At 37.2% G+C, this 15,711-nt stretch overlaps 1 protein-coding gene across 3 annotated transcripts in view; it reads left to right on the forward strand.

Annotated features, from left to right (window-relative positions):
- Positions 1-15,711, forward strand: part of LOC129940379 (band 4.1-like protein 5) — a 52,944-nt gene that overhangs the window by 1,740 nt on the left and 35,493 nt on the right. The window lies entirely within an intron of this gene.

Below are 15,711 nucleotides of genomic sequence, written 5' to 3' on the forward strand. Positions count from 1 at the left end.
ATGTTTTGATTCTTTATTCGTGTTTACTGAATGAGCAGACTTCTTTAGTTGTTGTTTGTGTTTTATTTTTAATAAGTAAATCAAAATGTAATTTGAATGGTGAACAACAAATTTACTGACTGCAACGACGATAACGACAACAACACAGACAACGACGACGACGTTGCTGCTTACTTGGATTTCATTTTGACCTAGGAACTTATCTTAATGAATATCTTAACAGCTTTTACCAAGACCATTTTTATGTTCAATTTTACATGAAGTTGTTTGTGTTGAGTTTGCAAGTTGAATAGAACAAGCTTTAATATTGTTTTGGATAGAGATATGCCTACCTATGAATATAAGTAAATGTATAGATGGAGTTTGTGTTTGTTGTGTTGATCGAATTTAAAGTATCTAATTGAGGAAGTGTCTGTGTGTTTTTTTTTTAAAGTAATTAAGACAGTGAAATTTTTAGAACTTATGTATTACGTTTATCCACTTTCTCAATTGAGTTCTTCGGACATATGGAGATTTGCTAACATTTAAATAAATAAAACAAATATTAAAAGAAAGTAAACTTATTTAAAGTAGAAATTGTGTAACGGGATGATTCACATACCTTTAATAATAATAATAATCCAAAAAAGACCCAAACTAACCCATTATAAGAGATACCAAAAATAAATGATGTTTCAATCGTTTTTTGCAAAAAATATCTTTAAACCGAAAAAGAAAATTTTAGAAATCTTAGGGCCAATTTCTTCACAAAGTCCCAGCGTTTGGGCCAGTATTAGATTTACAATAATTTTTCAAATCGGTTGTAAGAATAGGACGGATTTATGCCGGGTAGGGGAAAAACCATAACAAATCCCCAACGTATCAACTGCTATCAACTCATATCATCCCACAAGTACTAGGACCTTGTCAAATCAATTTGGGCCGAGTATTTGTTCGGACTCGTTCCTAAGCAACAAGTTAGGATCTGGTTAACATACCACTTATTTTCACTCCAAGTGGTACCAATTAATTTCTTCACAAAAGTATTAAGCTACAGTTCCCCAAAATTGGTACGAAATACTTGTAAGAATCGAAGCAATAAAGTTCATTCAATTTGGCAATTTTTTAACAGCTGTTTTTGTATAAAAGTAACTTACTTTTACTTAGGTCCTCAATACCAGACGAGCTACAAAAAACTACTGACAAAATTGCACTTTACCTGGTCCATATTCCCTCAGCATGGAGAGAAGTTAAAGTTGTTTAATGATGGTAAATTTTAGGTTTCAGACATGGTTCTCAATCGAGTAACTTGCAACTCAACTACAAGCTTATGTATTACAAAAACAACTGCTAAATCAAGAAAACAAAGTTTCAAAAAATCACAACAACCTAAATTTCGCAATGCAAAGACTCGGCAACTCTGTGGAAAATGCTTAATCAAATAAATGGACGAAAATTTAGAATTGGACTTAGTATCAATGCAGCACAGCTAAAAACATATTTCAATAATATGCTGAATCCTCTCGATTCCTTACAAGAAGTACTAATTTGGATTTTGGATAAACCCATCACTCATGATGATTTTTTAGAAATTCTTACTAAAGAACTAAATTGAATATTTAAAACTGGAAACGTCCCTATGAGCTTCCAGTTGAGCGTATCTTTCCAATCCTTAAAAAAGGAGACCCTAATCAGGCTGATAATTATAGAGGCATTTCATTTTTAAACTCAGTGCTAAAAATATTTATGGAGGATGATTAAGCAAATTCCAGGCAGTATTCCGTAAGAACTACTCGACCATAGATCAAATCTTCATTCTGAATACGACGGCGCAGGCATTTATTAGAGAAAAGAGAAAGCTCTATGCGTTTTTGTGGAGCTAAAAGCTGCATCTGATACGGTGGACAGAAGCGCACTTTTTTATAAATAGTACAATGTAGGTCTATCAAGAAAATTTGGCAAGATTGGGATGGTAACTGTCAAATTTTTTTTAAAAAGGTTACAGTTGTGAAACAAGGATTCTATTAAGGTCCGCAAGCATTCATAATGTTTATAGACGATATATCCAATTATTTATGTGGCGGTGTATGAATTGGGGGAATCCTTATTAAAGTTTTGATGTATGCAGATGATTTGGTGCTCCTTGCGGACAAACCAGAACGCTTACAGCGAAAGATTAATCAGCTAAAAAATACTGTGATGAATGGAGGCTGAATGCTAGGAATGAGAAGTGGTTTTTTGCTGGACAGGAATTAGAAACAGTAAAGTCGTATAAATACTTGGGAATAAATATCTGCTGCAACTTGAACATGGAACAACACTTTCAGGAGAAGCTATCTTCATCTAAATCAGCTATAAGTGTCGCATGGAAAATCTGTCTGGAAGATAAACATATGTTTATCGATTAGAATCAAATACCAATTATTTCAGGCAGTTTCCAAATCAATAATGCTTTATGGAGCTCTAGTGTGGGGATACAAATCATACAATATAGTAGAAAAACTGCTCCGATTTTTCTTAAAGCTTCTACAATCCTCACCAAAAGCTGGAAAATCCAGCCACGTTAACCCTAAAGACCTAAGACCTATCAGCTTATCATCATTCCTTCTCAAAACTTTTGAACGTTTGATCGATATCCACTTAAGGGCAAGTATTGATAAGTCCCTCCTTTCAAAGGCTCAACACGCCTACAACAAAGGAAAATCTGTTGAAACGGCTATACACAGTATAGTACGTACAATCGAATATTCCCTCTATCATAAAGAGTACACATTAGTTGCCTTCTTAGATATAGAAGGTGCATTTAACAATGTCGACACATCTGCAATTTCACGTGTATTGACATCTCTAAAGGTAGATAAGTCGATCACCGAATTGATTAATCAGATGCTGATAAGCAGGATTATCAATTCAAAACTGGGCGATCTTACTGCACAAAAGGGTGTCAACAGAGGTACGCCACGTGGTGTCCTATCCCCTCTCCTTTGGAACTTAGCAATAAATGAATTACTTATTACTCCAGAAAGAGAGGGTTACAGAGTATTTATTCTCTGACCAAGCAAAATACTTGGGTCTCATTTTGGATTAGCCCTGCTCTCCTGTAAAAAGGCCATTGGTAATAAATGGGGCCTACAGCCCCGCATTACACACTGCCTATATATCTCGGTCATAAGGCCAATCCTTACTTATGGAGTAGCGATATGGTGGACGGCGCTAGATATAGTAACAAATCGCGATAAACTCAGCAAAGTTCAAAGAACAGCCTGCCTGTGTATGGAAGGAGCACTTCGCTCTAACCCCTCCGCCTCACTTGATGTTCTGTTCCATCTAATACCGCTGGACATTTTCAGCAAATAAACGTATACTCAGATAGACTAAACTTAAGTCTCTCTTTTCGTCTACCCGATCATTGTAGCGTGTTCCAAGCTGAAATCCTGGCTATAAAAGAAGTCCTATCATGGCTTAGAGAAAACGTTATATCAACTAATGATATACGCATCTTCTCGGATAGCCAAGCCGCGTTAAAGTTTCTGGAATCTGTCTCCACTAACTCACTAACAGCCCTAAATTGTCGATCATCTCTTACGGAGATTGCTACACAGTTCAACATTCACCTTCTCTAAGTGCCGGGCCATAAAGACATTCCAGGAAATTGCAAAGCTGACGAACTTGAAAAAAGGCCGAACAACTTTACATCTGCTGGCTCACAATGCTAGCATAAGTATCCCCTTAGCTACATGTAAACTCATGCCATACCATAGAGAAAACAAACTTCAGGTAGAATAAAACCACAACCAGTTTAGCGACTAAACTAATTTGGCCTAATCTTAGCGCCAGGCGCACAAAACTAGTAATCTCTCTGAGTAGATTGCACATTAGCTACGTTATTGGTGACCTGACTGGGCACTGCTTGATAGGGAGCCATGTTACTCGACTTGGAGCCCCTGCAAATGATTTTTGTAGGAGTTGCATGGACGAGGAAGAGGAGGAGGAGGAGACAATCTCTCATCTTCTGTGCACATGTCCTGCCTTATCACAAAGACGTAGAATCCACCTTGGAGACTACTACTTCAACGATACCAGCGCAGCGATCTGAAAAATTCTGACATTATTTTTCTCATACGCTTCATTCGCAGATCCAATCGGTGGTATCACAACGGACCATACTTTGGTCTAAGCGTGTTGGACTTCCAAACCAACAGCCACTTAAACCTAACCTAACCTAACCTAACAATCCTTACCAAACCATATGCTATTTGTTAAAACAGGAATTTCACCACTATTCATAGAAACATTGCGACTTCATTTCAACTTTATTATGAAAACTATGGTACTGGACGAAGAAAGATTGACCAAACGAAGAGAAAGTTACGTGATAGAGAAGAGAATATTGTTTTATGAACGCTAGTCAGACTTTAAAGATTACTATGGATAATATCCATCAATGGAAGGAAAAGTTAGATAATTTAATTAAAGCGGTGGATGAAAAAATGCGAACGGAAAGCACTAACTACAAACCATCGCGAAATATATGCCAGCCACTAAGGCACCTCTCCTTATCCAGACGGCAGCGGAGGAACTCCCGAGATGGAATCAACGGTGGCGTCTACAGTTCCAGTAAGGTTGAACTACTTAGTGAACACCTTATAGGGCTTCTTCGACTTATTCGGAGCCCAGGCCTGTGAGGAGCAGTTTATGCGGCTCCCCGTCCTTGGATTTATTCTAAGGATCTGGTCCTCCAGGTTAGGGTTTGTGCCGTCGGGTTGACTTCCTGGCCACGTAAAAAATACCTTTAGTTGCGAAGCACCAACAAGCCTCGGATACGGACGGATTTACTGTTGACAACCAACGCAAACGAATTAAGGACAACGAGTGCTATAAAGCAGACATCACCGCCATCCAGGAAATACGAAGGGATGGGCCGGGCAAAAAGAGGATTAAAAACTGCGATATTTACTATGTTGACTGCTACAACGAAAAGCAACAGCGCTTATTTGGATGCGGCTTCGTGATTGGAGCCAGATTTAGGCAAGAAGTTTTGAGCTATAGGTGCATCAATGAGCACCTCATGACCATACGCATCAAGGCTAAATTCGGCAACATTAGCCTGATATGCGCGCCGACCCAACAGAAGTGAAAGACGAAAACACCAAAGAAATGTTCTTCGAGCTTTTAGACAAAACATATGAGCAGTGTCCTAGGCTACTATATTAAAATTGTCCTGTGCGATTTTAATGCAAAGCTAGGAATTAAAGACATCTTTGGTGGAATAATCGGGAAGAACAGCCTCCACGACAACACTTCCGACAATGGATTCAGGCTCATAGATTTTGCTGCGGGGCGAAACGTCATGGTAGCCAGTACGCGTTTTCCACACCTCAACATCCACAAAGGAACTTGGAGTTCTCCAGATCAATCTACCGTCAACCAGATTGACCATATTGCGATTGACGCCAGACACGCTTCCAGCACCATGGAAGTCAGAACTTTCCGAGGAGCTAACATCGACTCGGACCACTACCTCGCTGTAATCAAGGTAGCACTTCGGGTTTCCAGACCCAAGGCAAAACTCACGGCGACGACGAACCGAATTCCGCTGTCAGGCAGGATGATCCATTCAACATAGTCCTCCTGACTTAGACGAAATAAAAATTGCCATATCTAAGCTGAAATCTGAAAAAACCGCTGGAGCGGATGGCTTGAGTGCCGAACTCTTTAAAGCAGCTGGAAATAAGTTGTTTAGGAGCATGCACCAACTTATCCGTAAGATATAGCCGGAAGAAAGCATGCCCGATGAATGGAATCTCAGTATTGTTTGCCCGATCCTGAAAAAAAGAGACCCTCTAAACTGCAGAGGAATCATTCTACTTAACATCGCCTATAAAATCTTCTCCGCCGTAATTTGTGAACGTCTAAAGCCCATCGTCAACAACCTGATAGGTCCTTATCAGTGTGGTTTTAGACCAGGAAAGTCCAAAGTTGATCAAATATTCACATTAAAAAAAAAACCCAAGAACACCAAATCGACACCCACCATCTTTTCATCGATTTCAAGGCCGCATATGACAGCATATACAGTAACGAGCTGTATAGAGCCATGTCTAGTTTTGGCATCCCTGCCAAACTCGTCCGTTTGTGCAGGATGACCATGCAGAATTCACGTTGCTCCATAAAGGTTGGAAACAACTTAACAGAACCTTTCGATGTCAAAAAAGGTTTATACAAGGTGATGCGCATTCATGCAATTTTTTTAACATCGTGCTTAAAAGAATAGTGCAGAGCTCACAGGTCAACACTAGGACTAGATTCACTATCGTTCAAAAGTCTGTCCAATTACTAGCATATACTGATGACATTGACATAATCGGAAGAACTCAGCGTGATGTCAATGGGGCTTTTGTGAGTATTGAGGCAGAGGCGGCAAGAATGGGTTCAATGGTTAATGAGGGCAAAGCAAAGTACATGCTGTAGTCAAGAATGGACCAACAACACCGACGTCTTGGTCAAAACGTCACCATCGATAGAAGTAACCTAGGATCTGCTATAAAAGCAGAAAACAACACCAGCGCAGAGATAAAACGCAGAATAACTCTTGCTAACCGCTGTTTCTTTGGACTAAGAAAGCAATTGAGTGGTAAAGTCCTCTCTCGAGGGACTAAAGTGTTGCTATATAAGACCCTTATCATCCCCGTCCTGCTATACGGTGCAGAAGCATGGACTATGACAAAAGCGGATGAAAGCACCTTGGGTCGGTTCGAGAGAAAAGTTCTTCGTGTGATCTACGGTCCCGTAGGACTGTAGAGCGACGTAGACTTAGCCAGAAGGGTAAAAGTCCAACGACTAAGATGGCTGGGTCACGTAGAGTGCATTAAAACCAATGTTCCAGCCCGGAAAGTCTTCGAATCCACACCCACAGGACAGCGCAGTAGAGGAAGACCGCGGATCAGGTGGCGCGCACAAGTGGAAAGTGACCTCACCCAATTTGGAGAACGAAACTGGAGATGTCTAGCTAGGGACGGAGCTAGATGGAGAAGTTTATTGGGTGAGGCCCTAGTTCACACAGGACTGTAGCGCCACCTTAAGTAAGTAAGTAGAAGTGGAAGAACCAGATTTTATTTGGAGCTGACTGGGAAAAATTGCACAACTCTTGTCAAAAATCATGGAAATATAGAAGAGCTATAATTGAAGAACATTTTTAACATACCTCTTACAATACTTTATTATGTACATTTTGTTAAACTCGGTCAGACGGCTTTTATAGTCATGTCTTAAAATTAAAGAATAATACTTTTTTGTAAACTTAAATTTGAAAAATAAACAATAAATCTAATCTATCTTAACTTGCATATTAATTCACCTCGTGCTTAAAAATGTTTTTTATTTGGTTAAGGTGTAATTGATAGCTTACTTACTCCCGCCAGACTTGTTTAATTGTTGAAAGGAAATACAATAAATGAATAAAAAATAATATTATAAAACAATTGTAATTATATCCGATACTCTTATAGAAATCTCTAAGTTACATAAAAGGAATGAAGAAAGTTAGATGGCATACAAACAAGATGTGGGTTGTCTGACGTCGTGTCGTTTGTCGTTATCGTCGTCATTGGATTGGAAGCCCCCATCTGATATTCATTTTCATTGTTATAGCGCGATGAAGATCAATTTAATGATTCAACGAGTAATTGCGAGTACCTAGTGAAACAAAACCACCTCGCAACGTCAACTCTGATGGTTGAACATTTTTTTACAAAAAAGAAAAAAACCTAAACAAAAATAACCTTCTTCCTGCATGATGACATAAGCAATAAAAGCAGGTGGTGTGGATTGAGTAATGAAGCAACAAAGACTTAAAACTAAAAAAAAGTTTAACAGATTTGCCTACTTTGGCACTGCTTATTAATTGTGTGTCAAAAGTTGTAGAAACACTGCTCGGAGTAAATTATCTTATGAATCGCTCAATCTACAGATAAAATAAAATAGTAAATTACATTAAGATTGACTAATCATTATGTTAACATTTTCCTATTTTCCTATTAAATTAAAACTCGTTTAAAAAAGTCCGTTATAGAAAATAGTAGGCTTATACCTTGCCTACATGGCATGCGTCAATTTGCAAAAATGTTGCTTCACATATCAAACTGGTTGGAATTCCATTACTTGGACTTACTTATGGGCTTGTTCACGGTATCAAGTCAGATATACTCGTATCTAGGTACTAAACCAACCTACCAACTTATTTATGGAAAAACATGTTAATCATTGATATTGGTAATAATATTAATTGCAAGTAGATACAAACTAAAGGTATTGCACTTAAATTACCAACCAACCGATATCACCCCCAAAAACAACTCAACCAGAACATTGAACTCAATTTCAATATTTTTTGTTGTGGAACTGAAATTAAAAAACGAACGAGCAAAACAATTTTCATTCATATTCTTTTTTTTTTGTTTGAAATATGTTTTCACACAAACCACCGAAGTGAAAGAAGGTGAGGGTATAAAAAAGCAAACAGAAAACATAACAAAAAAGGTTCCACATTTTTAATCAAATTCACGGTCACTTGACCAAAAGCAACACTAACAGCAACTAGTTCAATCCTACAATAAAAAACATCACATTCCCCACCCTCAGTCCCCCTCAAAACCTCTTTTAATTGCTTTGTTCACAACTAAGTGTATAATTAAAATGAGCTTAAAAAAATAAACTTAATAAATAAAAAAGGTGTACATAAGTAAAAAAAGAAATATAAATAAATACTAACAAAAATGCGCAAAATGCAAATTGTTAGACGACTTTTGCTAACTTTGCTTGAATTCGTTTTTTATACAGTGTGGTTTATTTTGTTAGGTACACTTCACAATTTATTGTTCTTCAAGTGAAAAAAACTTTATAAAAAAGTCTGTATTGTTACAAGATATTAATTTTTTTGATCAGAAAGGCTGCCTTATGACCAATTGGTTTTTTTTGTTGATGAAAACGTAGGAGTAAAATTATCAAAAAAGTTATTTGGTGACTTTATTTGGAGTTGGTGTTTTAAGAGAAGAAGTTTTTTTTTAATATTTGAAAAAATTTATAAATGAGAAAATATTTATTTTGACGGTAATAATCATACTTCCGCGAGGTAAAATGAGGTGCTTTCCGCTTGGGGAAATATCTAAAACTTATATTTCCAAAGTGTAGGTTTTTTGAAAAGAAGGTTTGTTCGAAATAAATCATCCAAAGTGATTTTAAGTAAGTTAGTTAGATTACTTATGAGAGTGTTAGATTCATTTTACAAATATCAATTCGCCATCAATTTAAACGTCAAGTTGCAATTTCATAGTAGCGACTAAGTTACAAAATTAAATTGCAGCATTTGTAATTACAATTAACTGGACGTTATTGATGAGAAGCAACCAAAGAGAGTTCGGTAGATGGCTACGATATGGTCGCATCGTTGAACCAGTTTTTCTTGAAAATAAAGTTGAGTAAACGGTATGAGTTGCAGAGCCATGCTAGCTAATTCTTTTTACTCAAATCAAAGACTTAGACTTGGTTGATTTAGGGTTGGAAAACCATGTGACAACCAACCTTTATCGTATCAAATATTCATATTCTTGAAGTTTAAAATTAGGCGCAGGCGCCTGGGAGCCCCAATTTATGCTAACAATCTGGAAACGATTTAAGTACCCAAGGTTTGGTTAATGGGGGCGGTTGGTAAGAGTCTCATGACAGAGCCCGGCAAAGGCGTGGGTGTAGTTTCTGCGAGCTGTAGCCCGAATTTTTTTTATAAAGAGGGATTTTTTAGCTATTTTATGGTCAGTTTAATTGACTCAGTGAAGTGGCTATTCGCCATTCGGGCAATTGTGACTTAATTTCACACCAAATTTACATTGTTAGACATCGAACCACCAACACATTTACGTAGATTGAGAACTGAAGAAAATATCGCAGCTGTACCGGCCAGTGGTAATAATGACCATCAATTATCGATTCGTCGCCGTTCGCAGCAATTGGGCATCTTTACTCAACAACGTGGACAATTTTGCGGAAGGATTTATTAATGTCTTACAAAATACAGCTGGTGGAAAAATTGCAGCCGAACGACCTACTGCACGACCGAACGACACTTTTTACCATTTTTGTCTCAATGGGTACGTAAATAGGTACAATTGTCGATTTTGGAGGGAATATCAGCCAAAAGTCACAGTTTGGTGCGGTTTATGGGCTGGTGGCATCATTGGACCGAACTTCTTCAAAGATGATGCGAACCGTGAGATGATATCCAACTTTTTTTTTGCCCAAAGTGCAAGAGCTTAACTTGCATGACATGGGGTTTCAACAAGAAGGTGCCACATGCCACACAGTACGCGCAACAATGGACTTATTCAGAGGCGAGCTCGGTAAACATTTTATTTCACGTTCGGGACCGGTCAATTGGCCGCCTATATCGTGCGATTTAACGCCTTGAGACTATTTATGGGGCTTTGTTAAAGCCCTTGTCTATACAGACAAGCCCGCTTCAATTGACACATTGGAGGACAACATTAGGACAACATTGAATAATTTATTCCTGAGATATCGGCCGAAATGGTGGAAAGAGTATGCCAAAATTGGACTAACCGGATGGACCATTTGAGGCGCAGTCAAGGTCAACATTTGCATTGAATAATCTTCAAACATTAAATTATATGGACCGTACTATCGATTCAAATAAAGATTTTATGTGTTTCTTTTTAAAAAACCTTGCTATAGCTTTTAAAAAATCACCGTTCAGATATCAGTCGGCATATTCACTTTGGTGAGGAGAGGTTAATGCAGCAATTACGTGTGTTCCCCTACTTTACCCTCATAAGGTAGACTAACCCCTCCCAAAAACGTAAAATCATACCAGTTAGGTCCAAAGATGACAAATTGCACGAATGAGGTGGTGAATTTACGGTTCCATTTCTTTAGATAATTCAACAAACAAACAAACAAACGTTTTGCTGTTCTGTTGGAACCATTTATCCTCTTAATCTTTAACAAAAATGGCTATGGAATCCCAATAGACTCATGAGGATTGTCCTTATTCAAAAAATGACAATTCTGCATTTTTGTATACTCTCTAATAAATGAGCCTCATACCTGAAGATTATTTAAGAGAGAAAGGTATTCTGTTTCACCAAATCTCTTTAAGTTCTTCAAGATAATTGAAGAAGTGTCTGCCCAAGAGTTTGTTTCTAGTGTGCATAGTGTTGGAAAGTGGCACAAGAAGTGGGCCGTATCTTCTTGTTCTTTCTCATAATTGCAGCCTATGCACATATAATCGGTTATAAGCATCATTTTCTTTTTATGGTTTGGGAAGATAGAACTAAAACGTTTTATCTAGTCTGTGGTTATATTGTTCCCTATGTACTTCTGTAGAACTTGTGTATATCCCATGCAGCATTTTCTTGTATATTTAGGTCCAGGGTTAAAAAAAATATTGCTCCTATTCTTGCAGTAGGAGTCGTTCTCAACGCTCAGGATGCAGAGTGCATCAAACCATTTTTCTTTAAATTTAATTTTACGACTTGATGAACTGCATTGCTCAAGCAAGGAAGAAGTCCTTCGCATTATTAATAATCCTAAAAAAAATTCAACTCTTCTGTTTTCAAGAAAATGTATGCAGCAACAAACTAATATTACAAGCAACTCTGTTTTTTGAAGAAGAGGCAATATGAACAACAAAATTTAGATACCCTAAACAGTGCAAGGTCTTCCGCAGGATTTTGGAAAGCTGTATAAACCATAAATGGTAGAACCAATATGATCAGTTCCTCATTGAAAGCAGTAGACCTACGAAACTATTTTGAAAAGCTTATCAACACCCCGCGGTTCTCAACGCTTCCACAGTATACAGCCCCTTTTTCATGGACGAACTTCTTGATGCACCGTTTTCAGCTTTGGAAGTGGTGAATGTGATTGAAAAGGCTAAAGCAGGAAAAGCTCCAGGAGATGACCAAATATCAATGGAATTCTACAAGAACTGTACGATCGAATTTGTGTCCGCATGAACCGAGGAATTTAACAGAATATTTGAAACAGCAAACGTTCCGAATGAGTTCAAAACAGCAATAGTATACCCACCGCATAAAAAGGGAGAAAATAATCCAGAAAACTACCGGGGTATTTTTTATTTTTGAACACCTCGGTAAAGTTATTCAGTGCCCTGATATTCAATAGGTTGACGCGATTTGTGGATAATAAGGGAATACTTAATGAGGTTCAAGCGGGCTTTAGGAGAGACCGGTCAACTTCAGATCAACTATTTTCATTGATTAATATTGCGGAAAGTTACAAAAGAAGGAGTAAAAAGCTATATGCTTTTTTTCGTAGATTTTCGCAATGCTTTTGATTCAATTGCACGTGGGGCACTTTTTTATAAGTTGTACAAGTTGGAAATCTCATGTTTGGGATGGTGAATTCATTTCAGAAGATTTCGCAACGGAAATGGGTGTTAAACAAGGCTGCGTTTTGAGCACCTTGCTCTTTATATTATTTATAAATGATATCGTTGTAGCTATTGGAGGAGGAATTGAGCTTGGTCAAATATGCCATGTCTGTTATTTGCCGACGACATAGTCTTCCTGGCGGAGTCTGTTGATGGAATGCAGAAAATGATTAAACGGCTCGAAAGCTATTGCGGTCTTTGGATTCTTTCAGTTAATTTGAAAAAATCGAAAATGATGAACTCCAGAAATGGTGGCGGCAGATATTCTCGGAATGTAAAGTGGAAATACAAAGGTCGAAATATTGAAATTGTACGGGAGTACAAATATCTAGGTATGTTGATCATCCCAAACCTTAATATGAAAAAACAATTTCAGTTTAAGTTATCGGTGGCGAAAAGAGCAATTTCAGCAGTTTGGTGTCGTTGCATCGATAATAAAAACGTCGACCATAGTGCGAAGATCAAACTGTTCCGAGCAACTGCAGTCTCTATTTTGCTGTATGGTACGCAGGTATGGGGATAATTCAAATTCGATGATGTAGAAAGGTAGATACTTTCTTGAACGGATTTTTCGATTACCTTCGAATACACCTAATTACATATTGCATCTAGAGACATCGGTTTCACCATTATTTTTGGACGTTCTTAAATTACATTTCGATTATGTAATGAAAATCTTGGAGATGGAAAAGGGACGACTGCCAAAGCTGATCCCGAAAAACATCATTTTATCAAAAGGGAATCTTGTCACAAAGTGGGAGGAACTAGGAGCTGGATTTGGGGAAAATGTGCGCATTCAATCTGATATTAGCCCGGGTGACTTGAGGAACTGTTTTTCAGAATTTATTGGAAGGAGCAAGTCGCTCTATGAATAATAGTTGTTTATTGGAAGCGCAATCTTCGCAACACAGGATGACTTACAGCCAGTTAAACTTAAATCTTCATGAAAACACATACTTTCTAAACCGATTTCCACTAAGCATGATAACTTTAATATTAAAACTAAGAGGAGAATTAATTAAGCTCAATTACATTCCATATCGGCCTGAATTGACCTTTGTTATCTTAAGGAGAGAGAAGATGTATTCCATCTAATTGGAAAATGTCCCATTCTAAGAGAATTCCGAGTAAGACACTTTGGAAAACCTTCAATGATATAAACGAAGTCCTGTGCGTTTTGAATGGCAAATTATGCTGGGAAGTTTTATATAGATATAAAAAGTTATTAAATATTAAGTTTAATTAAAAAGAAATGTCAATCTGGTAAACGGCCTGAGGCTAAACCACATTAATCTTATGTTAAAAACAATTGTTATATTATATTATGCAATCAATAAAGATTTCTACTACTACTACTTCTACTTGTCATTTTCTGTAACCTTGTGAGGATTTTTAGAATTGTATCTTTCTCTAACGCATTCGTCTGGCGATTGCAGTGAACATCCACTCTAGAATTAAAAGTAATACGTCTGTTTTAAGGGTATTCATCGTCAAGCCACAGTTTTTTGTCCATATACAAATAATGGATAAGGCAACGCTTATAGTGGTTAGGAAAATCCTAATGGCCAGTAGATCTATTAACGTGATCAGAGTAGGCTACTGCTTTGACACCACTGTGTTCAATTTTGGTAAAGGCTTCGCCCACGACCAGAATCCAGAAAAGTCGTGAAAGTTAGAGTACAAGTAGATCCAACTCCAAAATTCTTTCCAATATTTTAAGGATAAACGATGTGAGACTAATTGGTCTGTTATCTTCAACACTAGTGTGTCTGGGTTTACCAGCTTTAGATATATAAAAGCTACTCTGACTTCGTGTCATATAAACTTGGAAATATATTCCCATCTTAGGCTATTATGTAATAAATTGTTATAATGCAAGATTGTATCCATTTGCAAAATCATAGAAAAGATGCCGTCAGGAATTGGTGATTTGAATGGTGTAAAGGAGCTTATAGTCCATTTTATACTATCCATCGTTAACGTATCGGTGGCGATTAGATTTTCCGAATATGATACAAATTCTGATTCATTATTTTCATTATGATTGCAACCCGTTAATAAGGTATTCAATATGCGTTCCAAACTTTCCCGGCAGGATTCTGTCGATTGAACATTGTAATTTTTATTGATCCAATTGGTGTGGGTTCTTTGGCCAGTAAGGTTCCAACATTGATTTTTTGTTGAAAGAATGCAATTCACTGCATGAGAAATCTCTTATATCGTCTTAACAACTCTGAAAAAGTCAAATGCACTTTATACCTAAGTATGACGACTAGTAGTAGTTATCCATGTCTCAAGCTTTAAACTTCTAAAAGAAAACCATAATACAACGTAAAAAGCCAATCTTACTTCTTATTTAGATTAAAAATTGTTTAAAAATCATAACAGAATAAAATATTATGTTTATGTTTGAACTTTTTGTTGCGTGTGTATAACCACTTGTCGCTAACTGTAGGTATGTATTTTATGCACTCGTTCCTTCATTCTTCGCGGCTATAAAAGTCATTTTTACGATTTATAATTATAAATTACAAGTTGAGCAGACTGCGGAGAGCAATGCCGTTGAAATGTGAGGCGCCTCCGTTAGCAGCGCGGCTTGGCGCGGCGCGCGTATTGTAATTTGTAATTATTGTGTGTTGTTTGTTACACAATTCACGTGTGGCAAACTGGAACTGACCCTTTCATCGAACGTCGTCGTCGTCGTATGGTACATATATTATAACAATGTAGTATACCGTTGTTAGAGCTGTTTACTTTGTAGCTATCGCCGTAGCTGTAGCCTTTGGTTCATCGTAATCGTGGTCATTGGTGAACGTTACCGACAAGAAAAAGACATTACGATCTACACAAGTTGCATTTTGTGTCAGTACATTTCAATGTCAGATTATTTGTGTTTGTTGTAGTTTGTATGAACTTTTTGTAATATCGCCTACAACATTAATTATTGTTAAACTAAGTTAAAGTATCTAGATACATTTTAACAGTGATGAACAAAACAATAGGGTCACTTTGTGTGTATTCAGATTTCATTAGAAAAGTCAAATAAGAAAATCACAACTCGATTATGTCTTTTCTGTGAGCATTTAGGAGAATTGTAAAATTTTAATTAATTACCACATAAAAAGGTGGTCCCATTGTTTTGTCCGTTACTGTTTACATGAACATTGAAATTGAGATAAATAGTATGTTAAATGTAACATAAAAAAAGCCGATCTATTAGAATGTTGCGATTTGAAACACATGTCAAAAATGTTGTTCATTTTTAATTG

Source organism: Eupeodes corollae, chromosome 1 (genome assembly GCF_945859685.1).
Source record: "Eupeodes corollae chromosome 1, idEupCoro1.1, whole genome shotgun sequence".
NCBI lineage: Eukaryota > Metazoa > Arthropoda > Insecta > Diptera > Syrphidae > Eupeodes > Eupeodes corollae.